The sequence below is a fragment of the Zingiber officinale genome, chromosome 6A (assembly GCF_018446385.1).
Source record: "Zingiber officinale cultivar Zhangliang chromosome 6A, Zo_v1.1, whole genome shotgun sequence".
Lineage (NCBI taxonomy): Eukaryota > Viridiplantae > Streptophyta > Magnoliopsida > Zingiberales > Zingiberaceae > Zingiber > Zingiber officinale.
The window spans coordinates 32,175,120-32,201,569 of record NC_055997.1 but is presented as its reverse complement, the minus strand read 5'-3'; positions in this window follow the sequence as shown (position 1 = coordinate 32,201,569).

Here is a 26,450-nt window from a genome sequence, read left to right as displayed (position 1 = left end):
AGCAGGTAAATCTCCTGAGTGGAGTAGGTGAGGACGCGTTCCCCGTAGAGGGAACAGTAGGTGTCGGGTCGACCTAGGGTTTCCGGTCGGAAATCCGAAGTTAGACCCAGACAGTCCGGAGACTGTCATAATATTCTTTATCATATTTATACTGTTGTTTTATGCTAACTTTGTGTTGCAGGATATTGTTTGGGACTAACATATCTTGCAGGTACAAAATAATGATGTTTTCCCTCGGATGAACAGTGTTGGAGGCGCCTCGGGTGCAAAACCTGAAGCTGGCTGCGAAGTGGAGCTGGAGGCGCCTTCATAGGAATTGAAGGCGCCTTGGACCATTGAAGGCGCCTTGGAGCTTTGATGAAGGCGCCTTCAGGTTAGGATAAGCAGCAGTCAGTGGAGGTTATCACAGCGCAGGAACAGGGATAAATTTTGGGGTTCAAGGCGCCTTGACTGGCACTGGAGGCGCCTTGAACGTCCAATAAAAGGACATCTCGACCAGCAGCTTGTGATATCTTCTTCCAAGTGAACTATCTACTACAAGCTGCCTACGAGACGATCCCGAAGTGCTGCAACGACACCCCGACAACCCGAAGCTTCAGATTTAGTCCTTTGTTGTCGGTATAATCTTTTACTGCTTTGAATTGTAATTAGTTTGTAATAGTTTTTACGAGCTTATAGTTGTTGCCCACGGAAAGCTATCAAGGATCGCGGGCCTTCGAGTAGGAGTCGATCAAGGCTCCGAACGAAATAAATCCTCCTGTCTCTGTGTGCTTGCTTTCTTATTTTCTGCTGCGTTTTAATTACTCCAGTGTTTTACGAATCAAACGAATTAGCCGCGAGCGCTATTCACCCCTCTCTAGCACGTCTCGATCCAACATATATCTTTTTCTTAGATCGCATACTCGTGAGTGTCTTAATTTTTTTTTTATTTTAATTTTTTTCTATTTAATATTATAACCTAAATCATACACCGCAAGCTAAAAATAATAATTATTATTATTATAAATGTTAAAAATAATGAAATGCACTGTCGGTGGTCTCTCACCGTGGATGAGTAGGATAAATTAATATATATACACACGTTCGAAGAGAGACTCTTCGTTCTCTGAGTTGTTGATTGTGAGAGTGTTTGTATTCACAACTATTCTCTTTTTGCTCACAGAGGAGGAGACCATTAAGCTACACGATGATCTTAGAGGAGGGTGTGCTCGGTGTGGTCAACAAGGTTATGGAGGGTCCAATAGATCATGTGTTGTGATCACAAATTGAAGGACTAAGCAAGATTCGGTAGTGGATCTTTCGCTGTGTGGGAACTCCACACAGTGGGTGGTTGGTATTTGGGAGTATAAAAGCTGTTGTCGAGATTTTTCTTAGTGCCAGCCCGATGTTATAACAACAAACTACCGGTACTATCTTGTATATGAAGAGATGGTTGATCTGGCCGGTTGAGTTCACCGAAGATTGTGTTTGGGAGGTGCGATCAGAGAAGGATAAATCAGCAAGGTTGCACATCTGGATGGTGACGTGGAGGGAGGGCTACACCCAATCTAAACATCCCGCGTGGTTTCCAAATCACGGAAGCTTAATTTGGGATTGATTCACTGTGAAAGGCATCTTGACCCAATTTGGAAAACCAACTGGCACAATGCATTCCTTTCTATCTTGAATACATATCTACCAATGTGCTACACTTGATTTGGAAGGCTTTCAAGGCTATCTCTTGCATTCCATACGCTGAGATTGGAGTTCTATTATTGTTCAATTTTTTTTTTGGCCGTCGTCCACATTTCAATTGCAGACTTCTTGTATTTTTGGTAACCTGCATGCTTCGATTTCTCCCACGTTGCCAACTATGATGAACGCAGTTCAGATCTTCTGGATTGCAACTCCTGATCCGTTCTTGGACTAGGAGTGGTTCATAGGTGGAATTCTATGGATCCCATTTGTATAGTAGGTGAGGTCCATAGAACTCCACATAATGAGCTGATCCATCCTTTGGATCATATTTTAATGGTCCAGAGGACCCGTGCTCAAGGTGAACATACCAAATCTAAGGAACTCTCGGGAGTAGGGTTGAAGTCACAATAGAGTGCACCAATCTCTGTGAGAGACTAACCAACCCCCTGTAATAGAACGTCCTCTAGAAAGAGGCAAAAATACCGAGGTGACGCCACCATAGGAGGGAGACAATCAACGACGATGGGTTGATTGGTTCTCGCGAAACAGATTATTTGCAAAAGAATGCCCTACAATATTTTTCACAAAGCCTTGGACGTGATTTGTCAGCTACTTTCTTGGATGGTCATCCATCAAAGCCACGACAAAACAATGGAAGTGTATGGGGCACTACCAAGACCACTGTGAAGGCGACTTGCAACCAGAAGATACCACCACACAACTGGTTCCTCAGTTGGCCATGCCTGTATCCGTGTCCAATCATCCTGAACAACCTGAGTTATGCAACTGATATCAACTGAGCCAGGTCTAGGAATTATTCATCAAGTAATTTAATTGGTAACTATTGTGGAAATGCAACCAATCGGTGAGGAGCAGCCGACAATAGGGAGCAGACAACTATGAAGACGGCTATAGTGAAGACTGTTTAGTGTGACACAACTTGACACAGTGGAATACTAGCGTGTAGAGATTACAAAGAAGACTTCAGATGCAATCTTTGTACTAATAGAGACAAGGAAGTTGACACAAAATAGTGGATGGTTCACACTAGGTAGAAGCACTCAGCAAGGCATCAACAAAGTATGGACCATGCTGGATCGAGTTAGGTGCAGTCCTTGCAAGGGAGTGGAGTCAGTAAGCCTATCCTCTGTTAGATCGAAGAAGAGATGAGAAAAGATGGGGGATGAATCTCGCACATTTAAAAACTTTTCTTTACCTTTTTCTAAAACCAAACTCAAAAGAGATATGCACAACAGAAATAATAAGAACAAAATCATTCAAAGGCACAAGTTGTTTTTACTTAGTTCGTAGTCTAGTGACTATTACTTCAAGGTCAACAATCCATAGTCGCTTCCGAATGAGTAATCAACTAAATCTCTGTTCTCCGAAAAACATTCGGAGGAAATCATACAAGAAAGAAGGTGATAGTAACATATTATTATCCCCTTTTTTAAGTTAATGCACCTATATATAAGTTTATACCAACAACTTAAGATCAAATGTAGACATAGGTTGTCAAACAACATCTTGGCGTAGTAGGAGCAAGACTTACACGATCTGATCAACATGAGACAAAGAAATGAAATAGAGAATTGAATTGGTTACAAAACCTCGGACCCCGAGGCTTCTTTTATAGGATCGATCCAGTCGACTCAAAACTATTCAATCGATTGATCTCTTTCAGTCGACTAAATCTCTATCAGTGCATGATCTCCGCTCCCTTCCTTGTTTGCTTTGATATGATCTGAATGATCCTATAAAATTTGAGTTTTCTAGTCAACTAAACCCCTAGGGTTTCCATTCCTTCATGATCTGATCTAATCTTCTGCATTTACCATCTTTGTTCGGTCAATTGGTCCTCCTGATAAGTCGAAGAAACCCCAATATTTTTTCCTTTGCTATATTCGATCGTATCTATGCCTGTCTACCCAAATTGGTCGACTAAACCATCAGGTTCAATTGACCAAATCCTTCATCAACTTGGGTCTTTATTTTTTAACAAAACGAAGTCAACACCGTAATAATAAAAATAACCCTATAAAATAGAATTAGATAACATATGATATGTATAAGCAAGTCTGATAGTTAGGATTGTCTGATCTCTACTTAGAAACACCCCTTGGTTAGTTCAGTTGAATCAATGTCTATAGTTTATCCTAACTAGGATACGACCTCACTATTCTTCTTCTTAAAAAAACTACTCCAGTACAGGAGCTTACTTCAATTTACCCGTTACATCCGGTCTTCTAGACCTGTTTGGACTTCCTCTGCTCAACATTCGATCATCAACTTACTAGGACTTTCTTCTAACTCATTATCTGGTCCTCACTGACCTATCAAGTCCATCTTGTAGATGTTCGATGCACTGACTCATCTGGATTTCCGATTTACTGTCCTTGATCTATCGAGACTTCCATTTTCTAGTATTCGGTCTAGTTGACCTATTAGGACTTTCTAGATATAGCAACCTGCACACTTAATCAATCTAATATATCACATAAGACTTAACTTTGAACATTTGCTAGCATCAAAAAATAGATTTAATTATGATTCTCCCTGTACCAACATCTTCCTCCTATGACAAGAAGCAAATGAAAGACTCTGGAGATAATAGACACATTACACATAGATTGCAAATAGGCAGAAAAGGGCAACACAAAAAAATTCCATAGCACCACCCATTGTGGTTATAGGAGGAAAAAAGTCAAATGATACTAGATGGCCTAAGCCATCTTAGGCCTAAGGAAGTTTGGATCTTGAAACATTAGAGGTCTTAACAAAGGCCTCAAATAGAAGGGGTGGAATCCTAGTTCAAATACAACAAACTTAGCGTATTAGGAGTGTTAAAGACCAAACTATTGGAGCAATCTGGTATCCTAGATTTTGATATTTGGGCAAAGTTTTAAGTTAGGTTTATTGTTGTATTTGATATGAATTGTGAATGTGCAGGATACAGGTACAACAAGGAGAGTTCAAGTGTGATCTTGGTAAAGGAGGAAAGTCCAAGGGTGAGTCTTGGCATTGTAAGTCCAAGTATGTAGTTTTGGCAACGTAAGTCCAAGTTTGACTTGGCAATGGATGAAGTCCCGGAGGTGCGACCTCTTGGAAAAAGAAGACCCAACAATAATGACAAGGCCAATGGAAGATCCTGAAGGCAAGGCATGAAGGATGGAGAGACATCCGAGGGATGCAAGGTTGATAGAGGAGGCTAGAAGGCTAGGTCTAGGTTATGCGGGTAAGGATGAATGCATGAGAGACTGTACTTAGAGTACACTTCCAGGTTACTATAGCATTACTATAGTGATACAATAATAGTATTACTGTAGCAGTCGACTGATATTTTCATCAATCGACTCGTAGCCGACCGTTACCTTGTAACGGTCAAATTTAACTTAGGATCAATTGACTGGTGGTGGAAAAATAACTTGATATTTTCCTCTCGAACTCTATTTAATAGAACTCGGGGTGCTTGGGCATGGTTGACAAAATTAGTGGTGATTAACCCTAATTAGAGTCTCCAAGTGCTTAAGTGATCTAGTGTAGTCTTGTACAAGTTATGGTGAGGTTTGTCTACCCACAAGGTGGCACAAGGTGAATACGCTCGCCCCCAGCGCCCCCGCCAACCTATCCCAAGGTCAACGGATTTCTCTACCCACAAGGAGGTGTATCTTTGTGGTTTGCTTGTCTTCATTCTTCTTGTTTTACTTTAGCTTTCTATTTGTTAAGTTATTTTATATTTCGCTGTGCACTAACATTATATGAAGCAAACGATTTGGGTGAGATGCTATTCACCCCCCCTCCCATTTAGCAGACGTCAAGGTCCTAACAAGTGGTATAAGAGCTTTGTCGCTTTTTGTTGGATTAATCGTCAAAGGAGCAACCACTATAGAAGAAGATGAAGTCTAAGGGGACTCTCGGATAGGACATCTAGATCCCACCTCCATATGAGGGTGAAGACTTCGGCTATTGGAAGTCATACTTGGAGACGTGGTTCCAAATGGATTAGAACCATTGGATGACATTAGAGGAGTCATTCAAGACTCCAACCGATAAGAAAGGAAAACGCCTCTGACCTCGGTATTAGACAGAGGAGCAAAGGGAGCAATCGGAGGTGAAAAAGGAGGTAACTAGAATTTTAATTAATTTATTACTTTCTAATGTGGTATTGAATGTAGGTGAGTATAAGAGTGCTCATGAGCTTTAGAGCAAGGTGATTGCGCTTCATGAAGATACTACACAACTCCAAGGAGTAGAGGAACCCAAGGAAAAGGGTTCATTGGTCCAAGGGAAGGACCAATTAGATGTTGACACGTGCTCAACATCCGAGAAGAAGAAGAAAGATGAGGAGGTATCATCCACATCTTCAAGGGAGGAAGAAGTGGAACCGTCCACATCTTCAAGTGAAGAGGAAGAAGAGCAATCCAAGGAAGAGGAGATCTTGGAAGCTCGACCCTCCACCTCAACTACCAAGAAGAGTACAAAGGACCACATCAAATGCTTTGAGTGTGGTAAGATGGGGCACTACAAGAGTAGGTGTCCTTCGCTCAAAAAGGTAAAGGAGGTAATCCCTAAATCTGATAAAGTTGCTTTAAGAACTAACATGGGTTGTAGGGATGGAGTCAAGGAGAAGAAGTGCATTAAGTATTTCACATGTTGTCAGTTGAGATACTACCACATGAAATGCCCAAGGAGAGGAGAGCTTAAGAAATTGGCACACTTGAAGTAATGGGAAAATAAGAGGAACTCAAGTCAAGTGGGAGCTTCAAAGGTAAAAGGAAAGGTTTCCTATTTTGAAGTTTAATCCAAGTTCAAATTCCTTCATCCTTGCTAGGAATATTGAAAATTATGTACCCATATATAATTATAGATTTAGGTACAATGATAGGAATAGGGTTAACATGGTAGATAATTCTAGGAAATCATGTAAGGTTAGACCTAATAAGAAATAACCTACCTTGTCTAAGGAGATGAAGGTGGTTGAAAACCTAGGCATTAATCCCAAGAAGGGGATACATATGCCTAGGAAGGTAGGTAGGTCTAGCAATGTCCAAGGTGGACAAGTTGACTCTAGGGTTAGAATTCTAGAATTGGAAAATCAAGCCATGAAGTCAAGGTTTGAGAAGTTGGAAAAAGTCCTAGATAGGTTCATTATTGGACCTAGAGGACTTGATATGTGTTTGGATGGTCAAAGACCCAAAAGTGATAAATTGGGTCCCTCCAAGACCAAAAGGAGGTCAAGTGCTAGGGTGGCACGTGACATTGGTATGGGAGGAGTGACCAAGGACAAGGGAGCGTCATTCAAAACTAATGAAAAGAAATATGCTAGGGTTGCATATAATTATGGCAAGGATAAGGTGTCCAAGATTAAGGATAAGAAGAAATTAATCAATGACAAGGCGTCTAAGCTTAAGAAAATCAAGTTTGTAGATCAAGTGTCACCCGAAATGCACCGAAGTGGCCTAGCCATATTGAATGAGTCACCTAGGGAGGTGGGCAAGGATAAGAACTCTAGGGGAGCTCAAAGAGTCTTTAGGACATATAGTAAATGAATCTCAAGTGGACCATGCTTGGGACTCAAGATGGTCATCAAATGTGCCAAAGTGATTTGAAGACGAATTTGAGTCTCAAATATAAGAAATTGGCACAATTGGGTTGAGTTTCATGCATAAAAATATGATTTGGGTTCATATTATATAAAAATTAGTTTTTAATGTATAGATGTCATATAAACTAATATTAGGGATACATTATGGTTTAGTATAGGCAGATACATCTAGAGGAAGATAAAACTAGGACTTTAGATCAAGATTCAATTAAATCATTTAGAAGTTTTATATCAATCTTAGGATCCGTGATAAATATATTTTTGTATATATTTTTTTCAAGTAGACATTAGTAAAATAAACCTCTCCTTAAAATTTGAGAGAAGGTCTGTGGAATTTCTAGTGTATTTCTGAAGTTAGGTCAAAAATACTATTTTTTTACTGAAATGGTGTACCAGTCAACTGATACAGTTAGCAATCGACTGGTAAATACTATTCATGAGCACAGAATGTCACTGTAAGCTCGTTTTGAAGAGGGCAGTCGACTGGGGCTAATGACAATCGACTGATACAATCTAAAAATATGTTTTAGCACTAGGAAATGACCAAAAGAGTGGTGAACATATATGTAATCTTATAAGAAATTAATACATGATGTTTATTATCATTAGAGGTTAAAGAGACCAATAATTAGAATATTGTTAGATCTCTTTTTTATGTATGATAAAGGGGGAGAAGTGTTAGATTTAAGTGAAAAATCTACACACCCTTGCAAGAAAACCTAGCTCAAGGGGGAACTTAGGTAAAGTGGGAGTAATTGCTCACTTGTTGGCAAAGAGGGAGAAGTTTAACTTTACAGGAAATCATAGCTCAAGAGGGAGCTTAGGTGAAGGGGGAGCCTAGGGTTAGGTTCCATAACTTATGCATGAATATATATGTATGTTTATTTACATTGTTATTACATTTATATTTCCCTAACTTAAACGGGTTGCCAAACATTAAAAAGGGAGAGCTTATTGGAGCAATCTGGGTGCCCTACATTTTGATATTTGGGAAAAGATTTAAGTTAGATTTATTATTATATTTGATATGTATTGTGAGTGTACAAGATACAGATACAACAAGGAAAGTCCAAGTATGATCTTGGTAAAGGAGGAAAGTTTGAGGGTGTGTCTTGGCGGTGTAAGTCTTAGCATGTAGTCTTGGCAACGTAAGTCCAAGTGTGACTTGGTAATGGATAAAGTCCCGGAGGCATGGCCTCTTGGCAAAGGAAAATCCAACAACAATGGCAATATCGATGGAAGCTCTAGAAGGTAAGGCGTGAAGGATGGGGAGACATCCGAGGGATGCAAGGCTGATGGAGGAGGCTAGAAGGCTAGGTCTAGGTTATGCGGACAAGGACGAGTGTATGAGAGACTATACTCAGGGTAAAATTCCATGTTACTATAGCGATACTATAGCATTACGGTAACAGTTGACAGGTGTTTTCATCAGTCGACTCGTAGTTGATTGTTAGATTGTAATGGTCAAATTTCACTTAGGGCCAGTCGACTGGTGGTTGTACTAGTCGACTGGTGGCGGGAAAACAGCTTGATTTTTTCTTCCCGAGCTCTATTTAATAGAACTTAGGATCCTTGGGCATGGTTGATAAAATTAGTGGTGGTTAACCCTAATTAAAGTCTCCAAGTGCTTAAGTGATCTAGTATGGTCTTGTGCGAGTTGTGGTGAGGTTTCCCCCCCAAGAAGCTACACGAGTTAGCCGGAAGTTTTTCGGGGAATCATCCACCAACGAATCGGGATCGTCCACCTTACAGATAGCTATGGAGTAGGAGTTTTATCTCCAAACCATGTAAATGAGTGTGTCTTTATGGTTTACTTGTCTTCATTCTTCTTATTTTAGTTTAGCCTTCTATTTATTAATTTATTTTATATTCTGTTGTGCAATAACATTATATGAAACAAATGATTTGGGTGAGAAACTATTCACCCCCCTTAGCGGGCTTCAAGGTCCCAACAAGTGGTATCAGAGCTTGGCCACTCTTTATTAGATTAATCACCAAAAGAGCAACTGTTATAGAAGAACATGGAGTTGGAGGGGCCTCTCGGATGGGACATCCGGATCCCACCTCTATATGAGCGCGAAGACTTTGACTATTGAAAGTCGCACTTGGAGACGTGGTTCCAAATGGATTGGAACCATTGGATGACATTAGAGGAGACATTCAAGATTCCAACTGAGAAGAAGAGAAAACGCCTCCGGCCTCAGTATTGGACTGAGGAGCAAAGGGAGCAATCATAGGCGGGCAAGGAGGTAACTAGAATTTTAATTAATTTATTACCTCCTAATGTGATATTGAATGTAAATGAGTACAAGAGTGCTCATGAGCTTTGGAGCAAGGTGATTACACTCCATGAAGATACTACATAATTCCAAGGAGCGGAGGAACCCAAGGAGAAGGGTTCATTGGTCCAAGGGAAGGACCAATTGGATGTTGACACGTGCTCAGCATCCAAGGAGGAGAAGGAAGAAGAAGAGGTATCATCCACATCTTTAAGGGAGGAAGAAGTGGAACCGTCTATATCTTCAAGTGAAGAGGAAGAAAGGCATTCCAAGGAAGAAGAGATCTTGGAAGCTCAACAGTCCACCTCAACTACCAAAAAGAGCACAAAGAGCTACATCAAATGCTTTGAGTGTGGTAAAATGGGGTACTACAAGAGTAGGTGTCCTTCACTCAAAAAAGGTAAAGGAGGTAATTCCTAAACCCAATAAAGTTGCTTTAAGAAGTAACATGGATTGTAGGGATGGAGTTAAGAAGAAGAAGCACATTAAGTGTTTCACATGTGGTTAGTGGGCACACTACTACACGAAGTGCCCAAGGAGAGGAGAGTTCAATAAATTAGCGCACTTGAAGAAATGGGAAAAGAAGAGGAGCTCAAGTCAAGTAGTAGCTTCAAAGGTAAAAGGGAAGATAATCCCTATTTTGAAGTTTAATCCAAGTTCAAATTCCCTTATTCTTGTTAGGAATATTGAAAATTATGTACCCATGCATAATTATGAATTTAGGTACAATGATAGGAATAGGGTTAACATGGTAGATAATTCTAGGAAATCGTGTAAGGTTAGACCTAACAAGAAATAACCTACCTTGTTTAAGGAGAGGAAGGTGGTTGAAAACCAAGGCATTAATCCCAAGAAGGGGAGACATATGCCTAGGAAGGTGGGTAGGTCTAGCAATGTCCAAAGTGGACAAGTTGACTCTAGGGTTAGAATTCCAGAATTGGAAAATCAAGCCATGAAATCAAGGCTTGAGGAGTTGGATAAAGTCCTAAATAGGTTCATTATTAGACCTAGAGGACTTTATATGTGTTTGGACGGTCAAAGACCCAAAAGGGGTCCCTCCAAGACCAAAAGGAGGTCAAGTGCTAGGGTGGCACATGACATTGGTATGGGAGGAGTGACCAAGGACAAGGGAGCGCCATTCAAAGCCAATGAAAAGAAATATGCTAGGGTTGCATATAATTATAGCAAGGATGAGGTGCCCAAGGTTAAGGAAAAGAAGAAATTAATCAATGACAAGATGTCTAAGATTAAGAAAATCAAGTTTGTATGCTAAGGGTCACCCGAGGTGCACCGAAGTGACCTAGTCATAGTGAGAATGAGTCATCTAGGGAGGTGGCTAAGGATAAGAGCTCTAAGGGGAGCTCAAATAATCTTTAGAACATATGATAAATAAATATCAAGAGGACCATGCTTGGGACTCAAGATGGTCATCAAATGTGCCAAATTGATTTGGAGACGAATTTGAGTCTCAAATCTAAGAAATTGACATAATTGGATTGAGTTTCATGCATAAAAATAGAATTTGGGTTCATATTATAGAAAATTTAGTTTTTAATGTATAGATATCATATAAACTAATGCTAGGAATGCATTATGGTTTAATATAGGCAAATATATCAAGAGGAAGCTAAAACTAAAACTTTAGGTTAAGGTTCAATTAAACCATTTAGATAGTTTTGAGTTTTATGTCAATCTTGGGATCCATGATAAATATATTTTTGTATATATTTCTTCCAAGTAGACATTAGTAAAATAAACCTCTCCAAAAAATTTAGAAATTTTTCTGTGGAATTTCTAGTGCATTTCTAAAATTGGGTCAGAAATATTATTTTTTTGATTGAAATAGTGTACCAGTTGACTGATATAGTTATCAGTCGACTGGTAATGCTATTCATGAGCATAGAATATCTCTGTAAGCTTATTTTGAAGAGGGTAATCCTTTAGGTTAATGGCAGTAGACTGATACAGTCTAAAAATATGTTTTAGCACTAAGAAATGACCAAAAGAGCGGTGAATATGTATGTAATCTTTTAAGGGATTAATACATGATATTTATTGTCATTAGAGATTAAAGAGTCCAATAATTGAGATATTGTTGGATCTCTTTTTGATGTATGGCAAAGGGGAAGAAGTGTTGGGTTTAAGTGGGAAACCTACACACTCTTGCAAGAAAACCTAGCTCAAGGGGGAGCTTAGGTGAAGGGGGAGCAATTACTTATTTGTTGGCAAAAGGGGAGAAGTTTAATCCTAGCTCAAGAGGGAGCTTAGGTGAAGGGGGAGCCTAGGGTTAGGTTCCATGACTTATGCATGAGTATATATGCATATTTATTTGCATTATCATTGTATTTATATTTCCCTAACTTAAACGGGTTACCAAATATCAAAATGGGAGAGATTGTTGGAACACGTTGGATACCCTAGGTTTTGATATTTAGCATAGGTTTAAGTTAGATTTATTATTATATTGGATATGCATTGTGAGTGTACAAGATACAGGTACAACAAGGAGAGTCCAAGTGTAATCTTGACAAAGGAAAAAAGTCCAAGGGTGAGTCTTGGCAGTGTAAGTCCAAGCATGTAGTCTTGGCAATGTATGTCCAAGTGTGACTTGGCAATATATGAAGTCCCGGAGGCACAACCTCTTAGCAAAGGAAGACCTGACAATAATGATAAGGCCGATGGAAGCTCCAGAAGGCAAGGCGTGAAGGATGGGGAGGCATCTGAGGGACGTGAGACTGATGGAGGAAGCTATAACTCTAGGTTGTGCGGGCAAGGATGAGTACATGAGAGACTGTACTCAGGGTAAAATTCTAGGTTACTGTAGCATTAATGTAGTGATACTTTAGCATTACTTGAGCATTTCTATAGCAATCGAATGGTATTTTCATCACTCGATTGGTAGCTGACTGTTTTCTAGTAGACTGATGGCAGAAAAATAGCTTGGTATTTTTCTCCCGAGCTATATTTAATAGAGCTTGGGGTGCTTGGGCATAGTTGCTGAAATTAGTGGTGATTAACCTTAATTAGAGTCTCCAAGTACTTAAGTGATCTAGTATAGTCTTGTGCAAGTTGTGGTGAGGTTTCTCCACCCACAAGGAGTTACACGAGCTAGCCGGAAGTTCTCTAGTGAATCATCCACTGACGGATCGGAATTGTCCACCTTACGGGCAGCCGAGGAGTAGAAGCTTTATCTCTGAATCACGTAAACGAGCGTGTCTTTGTGGTTTGCTTGTCTTTATTCTTCTTGTTTTAGTTTAGCTTTCTATTTATTAGTTTTTTTTGTATTCCGCTGTATACTAACATTATATGAAGTGAATGATTTGGGTGAAACGCTATTCACCTCCTCCCCTTCTAGTAGATGTCAAGGTCCTAACACAAACCCTCAAGCTTAAGTTTTTAACAATTAAAGACACGAAAGATTCAACAATTCAAGGTGAAACAATTGAATAATCCAGGGGGAAACAATAGAATACTATTGATATGGTATGAACAAAAAGTGGATATGAAGGTACAAGAATGACATGATTAATATGTTCATTGTCGGGTAGCATGTAAAGTGTCTCGTATATTAATTGGTATTACTTTTGTTTATGGTAAGCTCTCTATTATTGGACAAAGGCCATTATGGGAAGGATTATAGATCTTATCTATTGATATATATCTGCCTTAGCTTATACTTGGAGATTTCAACTCGTTTCTATCACCTAAGGACAAGTGCGGTGGCCTTCCTGTCATGCAATATTACACTTCCAATTTTCAGTGTTTTGCATCCTCTGCGGATAGGATTTATCATACATGGATTGTTGGTATACATGGACAAAAGGCCACATCTATAGCAAGTTGGATACTCATTAACAAATCTTGATTTGAGCATAAGGGTTTGTAAACTTTACCCCATTGGATTGCTTATAAGATCAATTAGTGTATATTATTTCTATCTTGGATAGTGATAACCGGATACCTAAACCCTTCAAATTCTTTAATATATGGGTGAAACATGAACAAATTATGCCTCTTGTGGAAGTCAAGTGGATTGAATATGTTAATGTAGTTAGCACCAATAATCAAACTTAGGTTTTAATAAATGACAAATGGATTGAAGTTAGATGTTGTGTAATCTAATCTTGTTACCAAGTGTGTAAGAATTGAAGGGTCTAGAGGACCTAACAACATGCTGAAGTCTAATTATGTCTAAGGACCTGATAACTAGCATGAAATTTAGATAGTTCAAGGAGTGACTTGATATCTGGCGGGAAGTCTGACTGAGTCTGCGAGACCTGACAACTAGCCAAAGTCCAGTTGGGCCTGTGGACCTGAAAATTGGCGGGAACACCTGGTCGGTCAAAATGCAAGTCAATTGATTGCAAATGGTAAGCGAGGTAAGTTACTAGAAGAGAAAGATGTAGTGAGGATGAGTCCCGATGGGACTATAGGCACGATCCAGCTTTGAGCCATTTGGGAAGTCTAAGCTAAGATCATGACTAGATCCTGATTTTGGGAAGACAGGATCTAATTAATAATGTTATCTCTGTATTGTACTAACTTGGTTTTGTAGGTTATACTTTGTTGTGCTAACTTTGTGATGTAGAAAATCAATTAGTTGAAAAAGGGTCTCCAAGTGCCCGGAGGTCCGGGCATCTGAAACGAGTCCGAGTGCTTGGATTTGCCCGAAGCCAAGCAAGCAACTAGCTGAGGTGGCACACTCAGATTAGTCAATACACATCAGAGTCCAAGCACCTGGACCGATCTGAGTGCCCAAAGTATTGGTCCCTTGGTGGCTAGCAAGAGGGGAGAGGTGAATTACACTGCAAAAATAAACTCAACCCTTTCTCGACTTATAACTTAATTAAGAACACTTGTAATAAAAGTTAAGAGACTAATTAAACAGAAAAAGACACAAGGAGAATTACTTGGTTTGCAATCAGAAGATTGCTAATCCAAGGAAAATGAAGCGCACTTTATGACAATCTCCTTCGGGCGGAGTAGCCTCTTACAACGTTAACAGCTCATAATCAATAGTAGAACAGAAAGAAAGGAATTACAAGTTGTTGTCTAATATATTGAAATCATAGCTATATTTATAGCACTATTCTAGGCACCTGGAAGGGTTTCGGGTGCCTGGAGTGAGATAGAATTTTATCCCCGAGGCGTCGATCAACATACACGCCGAACATGATAAAAGTTGAGTTTCGGGCGCCCGGACCACCAAAGTCAACAATATTGACTTTTTTTGTTGGGACCCTCTGCTCCGGTTCGGCTCACCTCGGCCCGGGTCTTCCACTCCGGCTCCGCTCGCTTGGGTGATTTCGGCCATTCGGAATAGGGCTCACCCGAACCCAATTTCCGACCTTCTCCTCGAGCAACCTTCCTCCCCGGCTTCTTGTCCCTCGAACGTCGCGTACGTTCTTCTCATCCATTGGTGTACTCTTCTATGGCACATCATCCCTTGGGCGCATTGAACCCGTCGGCTCTCCCTCGTGTTGTCATTCTCGCTAGCCGTGTCTTCCGCTCGACTTACTGTGCTCCTAAGCTCCTGCACACTTAGACACAGGGATTAAATTAAACAGGACCTAACCTAACTTGGTTAATCACATCAAAACAATCACGGGTCCAACAATCTCCCCCTTTTTGATGTGAATCAACCCAAGTTAAGTTACGATAAAAAAATATATGAAATATTAAAGACATGAAATGTTATGATAGTTTACCTCCCCCTTAAACTTAACTTCTAATTCTCCCCCTTTGATCACATTAAAAAGAGGGGTACTAAATGATATCTTAAGGGAAATAAAATTTAACAGAATCAATTTAAATGAAACTTGCAATTAAAAAAAAATTCTAAGTGAGATTTTAAAAAAAAATCTAAGTGAAGTTTGTAAGTAAAAAATATTTTAACAAATGTTAAACTATTGACAAATATTGAAAGCATTTAATTTAATTAACTATTTCATGCTTATTAGTTTGTTAATTAAATATTCAATTCATAAATTGGCTTCCAAGTTGTGGTGAGGCACTAGGCCTTCTTGGTTATTGGATCATCAACCACTTCTAAACAAAGTCTTTTAATGAATTTAAATATTTAATCTTCTATCTGAAAGCCCTAAGTCTAATTTCACTTTTAATTTAAACAAAATTTTGAAACCCAATATAGGTTCCTTCCTACAGAGTTAATCAGGTATTTTCTAGGGATATAAGATTTTGTTACTTTTCTGATTTGACCTTTGTGAAATCTATAGTACCAGTTTAATCCTCTATAGTTTCTAATCTTTAAATCAGAAACATTTTAACATGAATTTTTTTTTTTATGTTTTCTATTTCTTCCTTTAATTTAGTATTTTCAAGTTTTACTTTTTCAAAATCTTCTATTATGCATGATTTTACTAAAATTATTTTTATTTCTAAGTTTTCAATTTTTAATTTATCAGTTTTACTTTTTAACTTGCACATTGATTTTTTTATAGATTTAATACCAAAATAGAGTTGATCAGGAGGTAAGTGTTGGATCGAATGAGTGTGATAGAGGGGAGTGAATATCGTGCTTTTAAAACTTTTCTTTTACTCGTTAAAAACAAAGTCATGCATCGAAAAAATAAACAACAGTTCGGTTACTTGGTTCGAAGTATAGGTCGACTCCTACTCCAAGGCCCGCGATCCTTGACCGTACCGATGCGCAATCCATTAATACTCTTCTTTCCGAAAACCTCGGAAAGAAGCAGTGCGTACAATATGCAAGATAGTAACATCCAACTATCTTGTAAGAATTTAAGTACAATGCAAGATTTTCTAAAATAAAATATACCGACAATAATTGACGACAAAGCTTGGTCGACACTTCTGGATGGAGCAGCTTGGCAGTCGTAGAGCAATAGACGAAGCTTACACAGAGATGATTTTCGAAGCAGAACAGAGTTGCCCAGCCTCGGACCTCGAGCTCTCTTTTATAAGAATCGTCGATGTTCGGTCGACCGATCCCTGGGTTCGGTCGACCGAACCAGCTCCCTTCCTTCCTGGCTGAGATTCGATGCTGATTCGATCTTCGGTAATTAATGACCATTAAGGGTTCAGTCGACCGATCCCTTTGTTCGATCTATCGAACGGGCTCCTTCCCTGTTCGTCGAGATTTACTGAGATTCGCATTTATTGTGCCTTTAATGTTTGATCATTCGATCGACCGATCCTCTAGTTTGGTCAATCGATCAGTGTATCTTCCTTCTACTTCTGATCGTTGCTGATTGAATTGATCTGTACTGAGTCAACCGAGTTCAGTCGACTGATCCCTGTGTTCGATCGACCGATCAGGACATAACCTGCAAAATAGTGTTAGACGATATAATCCTGTAAAATAGATGTTAGCACAGTTATATAAAATACATGAGTAGTAATAATAGACAGTTCAACTGTCTTGATCTCGACTTGGAAACCTTCTCAGTTTCTTCAGTTGGATCAGCGACCTTAGGTTATTCCTTTCAAGAACACGACCTCACTGTCGCTCCTCCAGTTGCTTACCTCAACTTACCTACCAAACATTAATCCTCCAGACTTGTTTGAACTTTCTCTGCTTAGTGTCTGATCACCTGATCAACTAAGGCCTTTCCTGCAATACTACATTAGACAGCAGCAATAATAGTAATACAGAATACTATGGTAAAACTAAACATAGAATCACCAAGATCCGCTGGTCTAATTGACCGCACGTGGTCGACCGAAAACCATCCGATCCACCTTGCTTGGAGTTCACTCCTCCAAGACTTCTCGCTACCTAAGGTTATCTCCCCTTAGGATTTTTACCACCTGGCTTCACTTACCAGAACCTAAGGTTACCACCCCCTAAAGTTTTCTCCACCTAGCTTCACTCACCAAGACTCAATATTCGGCTACCCAGGGATCAAGTCCTCCAGACCTATCCACCTGTCTTCCACGATCTACCGAGATTTCTCTTACCTCAATATTCGGCTATCTAGGGATCAGGTCCTCTAGACCTATTGAATCCACTTGGCTTCCATGATATATCGAGATTTCCCTTGCCTAGCCTACAACTAAGACTTCCCTTGCCTAACAGTAGTTAGGACTAGTCACTCAGTTGACTTCCCACCCTTGCCTAACCATGACTAAGACTTCCCATGATCAAGCTCTATTAAACATACTTAAACATATTTGTCAGACATTAAAACCTTGGAGGTCGATTGCACCAACAATAAGAGACATACCTCACTTACCATATCAAACTTGAAGCCTGACTCTCCCCCTGCTTCGCTGCATTCATCTGAAGTTCCTTCATCGATGCTGGCTTCTGAGATGCTTTGCTCTTCATAGCTCACTATCAGTGCTAGTCTGACATATTCTTCTATTTCTGACTCAGATGATGAGTTGTCGTCCCAAGTAGACTTTAGAGTCTTGTACTTGTTTTGCTTGGGGATCTTGCCTTTTTCCTTTTTGAGTTATGGGTAGTCCTCTTTTATGTGTCCATCCTTTTGACACTGGTAGCAACGAACCCTTCTTCTGTTTCTTAGATTTTTCCTGTTCTATATTTCTTTAAATTTGTTAGATATAAAAATTTTATGAATTTCCTTACCATGTAAGCTTCTTGATCTTCTTCTAAGTCTAACTCAGGTTCATCATTCTTGGTTCCATTTAGTGTCATAATTTGGCTTGACTCTTTTGTTGTACCTGCATATATGGTTTCATGTAATTCTAAAGTAGAAAAGAGTTCCTCTAGGGTACTTACCTCCATGTCCTTTGAGATGTAGTAGGCGTCGATTATCAAGGCCCATTTTGGAGTCCTAGAAAAGGTATTGAGTGTGTAGCATATCGAGTCCCAGTTGGTTACCATTTCACCGAAGTTTTCTAGTCCAGTGATTAGTTCTTTAACCTTCGCATGTAGATCGGCTACCTTCTCACCTCTTTCAAGACGTATACTCGTTAGTTTGTTCCGAAGTATGTCTCGTCTTGTGAGCATGGCTTCGGATGTGCCTTCATGAAGTTTTAGGAATTTTTTCCAGAGTTCTTTGGCCAACGAGTAGCTCCCGATGTGGTTGACTTCTTGAGGTGGCAGCACACTCAACAAGTGATATTCTGCTCTATTATTTAATACGAAATCATTTTGTTCTTTCTTCATCCAAATACTCTCCTCCTCCTCTCCGTTTTGATTCATAGGAACTACAAAACCATACTTAATTATTAAACGAATCTCAAAGTCAGTTTTTAGAAATACCTCCATTCGGTGTTTTCAGTGTGCAAATTCTCCCTCGAATTTTGGTGGAATGATGCATGGTCCGGCCATTGGTTTCTTTGCTTCAGTCGGTGGTTAGTCCTTCTAAAGTATCCTTGTTCTGATACCACTTGTTGGTCCCTTGGTGGCCACAAGAGGGGAGGGGTGAATTACCCTGCAAAAATAAACTCAACCCTTTCTCGACTTATAACTTAATTAAGAGCACTTGTAATAAAAGTTAAGAGACTAATTAAACAGAAAAAGATAGAAGGAGAATTAGTTGGTTTGTAATCAGAAGATTGCTAATCCAAGGAAAATGAAGCGCACTTTATGACGATCTCCTTCAGGCGGAGTAACCTCTTACAATGTTAACAACTCACAATCAATAGTAGAACAGAAAAAAAAGAATTACAAGTTGTCTAATCTACTGAAATCAGAGTTATATTTATAGCACTATTCTGGGCGCCTGGAGTGGGATAGAATTCTATCCCCGACGCGTCGGTCAACGTACACACTGAACTTGATAAAAGTTGAGTTCCGGGCGCCCGGACCACGGAAGTCAACAATGTTGACTTTTTCGGTTCGGGCCCTCTGCTCCGGTTCTGCTCGCCTCGGTCCGGGTTTTCCACTCCGGCTCCGTTTGCTTGGGTGATTTTGGCCATCCGGAATAGGGCTCACCTGAACCTAATTTTTAGCCTTCTCCTCGAGTAGCGTTCCTCCCCGGCTTCTCGTCCCTCGAACGTCACGTACGTTCTTCTCATCCACCGGTATACTCTTCCACGGCACCTCGCCCTCGGATGCACTGAGCCCGCCAACTCTCTCCTGTGTCATCCTTCTCGCTAGCCACGTCTTTCGCTCGACTTCCTATGCTCCTAAGCTCCTGCACACTTAGACACAGGGATTAAATCAAACATGACCTAACCTAACTTGGTTTATCACATCAAAATAATCACAGGGTCCAACACAAAGATGGATAAATATTTAGAGATAAAGCTTCGATGAGGCACAGATATGTCAGCAGTCCAGGTGCCCAGACTCGGTCTAAGCGCCCGGACATGGATAAATTAGCGATGAAGCAGAATTAGATAGGCTTCGATCCAGGCGCTCAGGGGTGGTTCAGGCGCCTGGAGATGGCTTTAAAAGGAGCCTCTATCAGCAGCCTCAAAACAACCTCCCTACTCGATCGTTTCATCATTCGACTGCTCAGATCACACGTAAATTGCTCGGCTACGACGCTGCAACACCGACTTCAAGTTTTGACTTCTCTCTACTATGAGTTGATACATTTTAATTTAAAGTTCATGAGACGGGTTGGCGGGGGCGTTGGGGGCGAGCGTATTCGCCTTTTGCCACCATTTTAATTTAAAGTTGCAATTGTCTATTGTTTTTATTGAATAGAGGAAGTGTAGGATTGTTACACTTTCTTCGATCATTTGTACTCAATTCTCTTTTCTAGTGGTTCCGAAAAAAGTGTTTAGTGAATTTCTCATCGATATGGTCTGAGGGATTATGGATCTTGGAGTAGGAGTCACCGAAGGCTTAAAATCAAATAACCACTTGAGTTCATGCTGTTTATTTTCTGTTTCTATTTTTCGCTGTATATTTAATTTTAAAATAAAAAAAAAAAATTTTAAAATCACGTGATTCACCACCCCCCTCCTCTCATATGCATCGATCCTACAAAATGCTCCCACCAACTAAGTTATTGTATAGCTCAGTTCCGTCTCCTCCAAATTCTAAAGTAGCTAAAGAGTGATCGATCCTACAAAATGCTCCCACCAACTAAGTTATTGTATAGCTCAGTTCCGTCTCCTCCAAATTCTAAAATAGCTAAAGAGTGATCTAAAAAGTCTAAACGTGGACTATTTCCATCACATATCACAAAGGGTAGTGACTACACATAAGTATTTGGAGGATACTCAAATAGAGAGACTACCAAATGGTGATATGAAATATAAGTACAGAATGATTTGGGGGAAAACTTGAAGTTTATAAAAATGTTCAACCATTATAAAAAGAAAAACATGACTAAATCTATAACATGAAAAATTATGAAATGTATAGAAATTATTATGTTTTATTCCTGTCATGTGTTATTTTTTTGAGATGTATATAGTATTAGTATAAAAATTATATTTAGTAATCATGTATAGACATATACAACACTCTGTAGCCCGCTTGCAAAGATGGGCTATTTCAAATAGGTGGATCAACATCACTCCCTTCTAACTTCTTAAAAAGGGGAGTACCAAACCACTTAGAAGAAATTAGGAGCGGTTATAGTTCAATAGATCATCAAATCAGGAGATGCTCGCTTAATCACTCATACACCATTGATTAGTTAAAGAGAATGTACACCGTCTTTTGCTCCCGATTTGGTATTTCGACTCAAGTAGTTTCTCGATGTGTCCTTTCGCTAACATAGGTACCAACTTTGTTAATTATACCAAAGTTAGGTCTCATTTATATATATCGTTCTTGAATCTCTTTATCAAAGTAGGGCCTTAGACTGATATCAACATGGATTTGGTGTAGGGGATTTTCACTTCTTCAACCCCTTCCTATACCCCCATAAACCAACTTTCAAGTACTCCACTCAAAGACCGGAGAGGTCATTTTTGGAGGAGAAATGATGCATGTGCTCCTTGGTTAGAACCTCTAGGAGGTCCAAATGGATTGGACTTGAGTAGGTTGAAAAAAGACATACAATCTTGATAAAAATGACATTCTACAGAATATATGACTCATGGTCCTTTAGGTTCTTTAAATTTTGTAGGTGGCGTAGCTACCGAGATTAATGCAATGAATTATGCTTCTTCTAGAAGTTGGTTAGCTACCTCTCATTTTTCTCTAGGACTCTTCTTCTTCGTAGATCATTTGTGGCATGACAGAAGGACTCATGCAGTTGCTGCAGGATTTGAAAAAGGAATTGATTGTGATGGTAGACTTGTTCTTTCGATGACCCCTCTTAATTGAGATGAGACAGGGGATCCAATGTTTGAATTGAAGTAGGAAGAACTTTGATTCCATCATATATATTGGGAATCAGGTTATACTTCCCGTCGTTACCTCGGCCCTTTTTGTTTTTTTTCAACTCATTTCTATCTAATCTATTTTTCTATTTTTGATGGCTTGGCTAGGTGGGATAGCCGAGCCATTCCCCTTTCTTTATGATACCAATCCGGTCAAAACCAATAGAAAGAAATCTATTCAATGAGCAAAAAAAAAGGAGAGAGGGGGATTCGAACCCCCGATAGTCGTTTGTTCAAAACTATATCGGTTTTCAAGACCGGGGCTATCAACCACTCAGCCATCTTTCCGAGAGACATTTTTGATTTTCTTCCTACGAATAGAACATGGCCATAGGGGGTGGATACCACTCCTATCTGTAGAAAAACTGAATCTACCGATCTATCTATCTATCCGCATATAGAATCCAGTATGCCCATTTGGGAAATCAAAAACCAAATTCCATTTCCCCTCCATGTACGAATAGAGTGAAAATAAGGGGTAGCGTCCAAGTAGCCTTTGCTTTCTCTTGTTCTTATCGTCAACAAGAAAGAATCCGCTATTTCAAGAACCTTCTCCGGGCTAGGGGGAAGGAGTTTATCAAAGCTCAGGGTCTAAAGCATCTTCAACAAGAGAGCAAAATTGCTTTCCGTTTGAATCAACTTCCTCATTTAGTGAAGACCTATCAAAAAAGAATGCAACAAAAGAGACTGATTTTTGGAAAGAAAGCGAAAGAATAGCTTATCAAATATAAGAGAATGCGGCCTTTCGACTTTCACCTTAGACCTATTTCCCTACAAAATAATAATCACTGAACTAACTGGATCGACAGACGATTGTGTTAGTGTTCCGTTTTTTGGAAACCTTGTCCTCCCTGGCCTCTTCCCTACTGACTCGCAGTATCACCGGGCTTCTCCGTCCTACCTTTGGAGAAGACCTTCCTTAATCCCAACTAACCCTTAGCCTTGTTCTTATCCCTGGTATGGTAAGAGGTTAGTTTATGAGCTCCGTTTCCCTGTAAGGCTTTTTAGCTTTCTTTTATATAAGGTTCTTTCTCAATTTGCCAAGACAGGAAATATATATGAATTTCTACTTTTATCCATTACCATTGGGAGAATGCCTAGCCATCTAGAGTCTGAGTTTCAGTTGGAGTTGTCGATGTCGGGCTAGGTGCTTTAAGACATTCATTCCCAGTCTCAGTCGTAGGTTCATTTATTTTGCCTGTGTGGAGAAGGCAAAAGACAAAAAACAAAAGAAACAAAAAAAAAAATAGAAGAGAGATATCTTATGTAGTTCCTCTTCATGTTGCACTTTATCTCCACTCCAAATGGTACTTATTTCCTTCAAGAAGTCTATCAAGGTTAGGGAGAGTCTCAATACCTTTTCTTAAAAGCCTTGTTCTCTCAATTTGAGCCAGTTGCTTGCCTTTTTTATTCTTCCTTTGACACTTCATAATCTACTCTTGTTCAGGCATTTTCTTTGCTAGACTCTTTCTTCCCAATGGAGTTGATCCTGTCTGAAGGCTGAGGAGATAGCGCACTAACTAAGGTGGATGGTTTGTTGATGAATGGTTGATCCTCCGATCTGGGATGAGGCTCTCAACAATCCTATGCACCACCAGACGATCTAACAAAGCATTAGTAACCAAAGACCAAAGAAGGAGTCTCTGACAAGACCCTCTGATGCTCAAGTTAGTACAGTTTCCTTGCAAGTGGAAAAAGAAGAATAGTAGTGGATGTGTGAATGAAAGTTTCAGATGCAAGAATTATGTACCTTACCAACAGAGAAGACCCCCCTTTTTTATACCACCTCTCACGATCGCGATGACCATGAGGTGGCATCATGCATCAAAGTTTGTTAGATAGTTCTCTGAAGAGCTTTCAAAGTATATTTTTTTTTACCAACAGATGTACCATTTTTGTCATTTATAACTTAAACCTTTTATGAAGTCGTTAGAGGGAGGTGTGATATGCGTAAATTATATATGTTATTTTGTAGGGTTTAACACACATCTTCTTGCATTCATTATCTATGATCTATGCTTTTTCACCCTATAACATATTAATTTCAGCATAATTACTATCTTACATTTAGAGATCTGCTTGGAGTCTATTTTCATTTTCAGGAGTAGTCTAGAGTGAAAAAAGTATTTAAAGGTGCAAAGGAAGATCATTTGATGAAGACCGGGGCCTAGCTTTGTCTACTCGTGGAGAGAAAAGTAGAGGAATGGAGTGCCCAAGGCAAGGGAGCGAGAAACAACCATTATGGAACCAAATTTTACCTAGACATACCTTGAGACACGGCCCGGAGGAGATGGTCGTGGAAGAGATCTAGAGCAAGAATGGCTCTAGCTATACCAAAAGGCACGGTCAGAGAGCTTGCTCATGCCACATTCCAGAGCCAGAATGGGTTTGGTCGTGCCTTGAGGCATGGCCATGTATCCAGATTTCAAGTTTTGAAGATCAGGCCATGCCAAATGGCACAGCCATGAAGGCAAAATAGGGCAACCTCTGCCCAAGCCATGCCAAAAAGCACAACTAAGTAGCCAAAGGAGAGCTTTGGCCATGCCTCTTAGCATGGCTAAGCTATTTGAGCCAGAGTCAACTTGGCTCTGGTTGTGCTTCTAGGCACAGGCAAGTAGCCAAGAGATGGTTTGGTCGTGCCAAGAGGCACGACCACCCCGAGCCTCACCTCTATTTAAGAGGCACTTCATCTCCTTCCAAAGGAGGAAGCTTGGTGGATGGAAGGAGACCATGTATTTCAAATCCCTACATCCTGAGTAGTCATCTGGACGATCCGAGGTCATTTTGCTGCTCCATCCTTATCGGTATTCCAAGATCTACATCAAAAGGCTCCACTCGACATCAAGGTTAAGTTTTTACTCCCTTTCTTTAGGGATTTGGAAATTTTTATGTATTTGAGTCTTTGGATTGCATTTCTATCTATTATGGAGTAGATCTTTACTGTTCTAGGACGTAAGTAGAAATTGTAATGTGTGGATGTTATAAACTCTATTAAATTGTCGATTCCTTAGTTTGATGAAGCTTGTATGTACTTATCCTATTTGATGAAATACTTGTAAGAAGACTACCTTTTATGGACTTGAATTTGTATATCTAGATTGTATTTCTATATATATAGATCTGAATTCTGTACTAAATAAATTGTTGTGTGTCTAGAGTTGAGCATGAACCTGAATTTTCATTTAATAGATACATAAATTGTTGTCTCATTTGAGTGTGTGATCCAATATAACTCAGCATGGCTTTAGGGTGCTTGTTTCAAATTTGAGTATCTAAATTAACTATCCTTCTATATGGGTCATAACCTCCTAGGAGAGAATAATTCTATGTATGGATTAATCTTTTACTTGACCTAATAGGCTTTCCCTAATCATATGCTACGCAAGTGACCTATATAAATATAGCGATGTATACCCAAGGGAGTCCTGGTAACTGGAGGTACTCTACTGAAAACCCGGACCCTCTAAGTCACTTCTTCACTTGACAGGGAAAGTACTCCAATACACCATCACAGGGTGGAATTTAGTAAATGTTTAGACTGTTCTACAAACATACAAGCAGAAAACTAGGAATGAGCCAATTTGTAGCACCGCATCCACCATTACAATGAAACCTTCAATCTAGAACATCTTCTAAATTAAGAACTTCCTCAATTTTCTTTATTTTACTTCTGCATTTGATCAAAAATCTCACAATAACCTATTATTGATTTTGTCTAGTTAGATTTGAACTGTAAGACCAACTAGCATTTAAGCTTCAATCCTCGTGGGATCAACTTTTATAAATTTTATTACTTGACGACAACCGTGTGCTTGTGATTAACATATCAAGTTGTTGGCGTTGTTGTCGAGGATTGAAAAATTTGTTGTCGTGAGTGGAAACTAGTTGTTTACCCCTTTGAGACTGAGTTAGGTTACTAGGGAAACGAACACTAGATTTCTCTTGATATCAAGCATATTCTTTAGACCTTGGGTAGATTTAGGATAGATGAACCAAGTAGTGTTTCTGTTGGGAATGAAAGGAAAAGATGGTTTAATGATGACTTGACTAGGATTAGGAGTGGATACTTGTGGAATTTAGGCCACGATCTGCACTGAGCACAAAGAACTTATTCATAGACTAAGATTAAATCTATTTATGGTTATACTCATTATTGATATTGTTTGATAGAGTTAAGTTGATTCACCAAGGATTATGATGCACTTATTCCTACATATGTTTCTAGATTGCAGAATTTTATTTGATAACAATAGAGTGATTTATTTTAGACCATTCTTGATTATGCTCATTAATTTTGCTAGTTTGATATACACACATTAACTCATGAATCTAGATTGTAGAGTTTGCTTGAGGACAAACAAAGATTTAAGTCGGGGGGTGTGATATACGTAGATAATATATGTTATTTTGTAGGCTTTAACGCACATCTTCTTACATTCATTGTCTATGATCTATGCTTTTGCACCCTATATCATATTAATTTCATCATAATTACTATCTTGTGTTTAGAGATATGCTCGAAGACTATTTTCATTTTTAGGAGCAGTCTGAAGTGAAAAAAGGATTTTAAAGGCACAAAAGATGATCATTTGATGAAGACTAGGACTTAGCTTTGTTTATCCGTGGAGAGAAAAGTCGAGAAATGGAGT